The following is a 1230-nucleotide window of genomic DNA, read 5'->3' on the forward strand; positions in this document are numbered from 1 at the left end:
ACATAATGCCGGTAAGATGAGGGAACAGGGACATAATGCCAAAAATATGAAGGAACAGGGACATAATGCCAGTAATATAAAGGAACAGGGACATAATGCCGATAATATGAAGGTACAGGGACATAATGCCGGTAATATGAAGGAATAGGGACGTGATGCCAGTAATATGAAAGTACAAGTAGAAGCGGGAAAAGAGCGGCCGGTATTGTAAAATGAACGTGCAATTCAAAATCTGAGTTAAGCCAATCAACGGGAGGGGGAGGGATTGGTAATGTAAATTAGCTGAGAGAAACGCCCCGGAAGTGACATGTTTAACAGTTCTCTCTCTGGTCCGCCCAAGGTCTATATAAAGACGCGCCCCGCGGTTCTCGGTACAATATTTCTCTTCAGCTCCAGCTTACAGGATGTCTGGTCGTGGTAAAGGAGGAAAAGGCCTCGGAAAGGGCGGTGCTAAGCGGCACAGGAAGGTGCTCCGTGATAACATCCAGGGCATCACCAAGCCTGCCATCCGCCGTCTAGCTCGCAGGGGAGGCGTCAAACGCATCTCCGGTCTCATCTATGAAGAGACTCGCGGCGTCCTGAAGGTTTTCCTGGAGAACGTCATCCGTGACGCCGTCACCTACACCGAGCACGCCAAGAGGAAGACTGTCACCGCTATGGACGTGGTGTACGCGCTCAAACGCCAGGGCCGCACTCTACGGCTTCGGAGGTTAATTCCGCTCCTGTTCTGCTCCATCTTACACAACACAAAGGCTCTTCTCAGAGCCGCCACATCCTCTATAGATCAGCTATGATGTCTGCTGGTGACCGCTCGTGTATCTGAGCAGTGACCTTCTACTTCTATATACACGGGGGTAGGGGCTTCAGTATCACGTCCGTCTTCCAGTGAGGTGCCGGATATGTGGACTGCAGTGTGTCCCCTAATAACGTCCTAGAAGCAGCTGACTGAATTGGGTCTTAGACCAGGGAATGTTAATGTGAAGGGAAAGAGTACCTTAGTGCTATACTTGCTGGCGAGTGATCCTCCGGCAGGAAAACACATCCTCGTAGCGGCGCTGCCGGACGCCGTTTGTGCCGATGCCTGCACGTACAGGAGTGGCAGAAACTCACCGCTGAATATCCGCTCAGTTGCTCATAGCGCTGTATAAGCGCACGAGCAGTGGATCAAACAGCTGACTTGCGGTGTTGTTTCTTCGGCGTCCAGCTTGCTGCTGGGCAACGTGCTTTCCG

The 1230-nt window shown here is 51.8% G+C and overlaps 1 pseudogene; it reads left to right on the forward strand.

Moving 5' to 3' along the window:
- The first annotated feature begins 404 nt into the window (after positions 1–404).
- LOC142728738 (histone H4-like) lies at positions 405–714 on the forward strand (annotated as a pseudogene).
- The last annotated feature ends 516 nt before the right edge of the window (positions 715–1230 follow it).

Source organism: Rhinoderma darwinii, unplaced genomic scaffold (genome assembly GCF_050947455.1).
Source record: "Rhinoderma darwinii isolate aRhiDar2 unplaced genomic scaffold, aRhiDar2.hap1 Scaffold_689, whole genome shotgun sequence".
Classification (NCBI taxonomy): domain Eukaryota; kingdom Metazoa; phylum Chordata; class Amphibia; order Anura; family Rhinodermatidae; genus Rhinoderma; species Rhinoderma darwinii.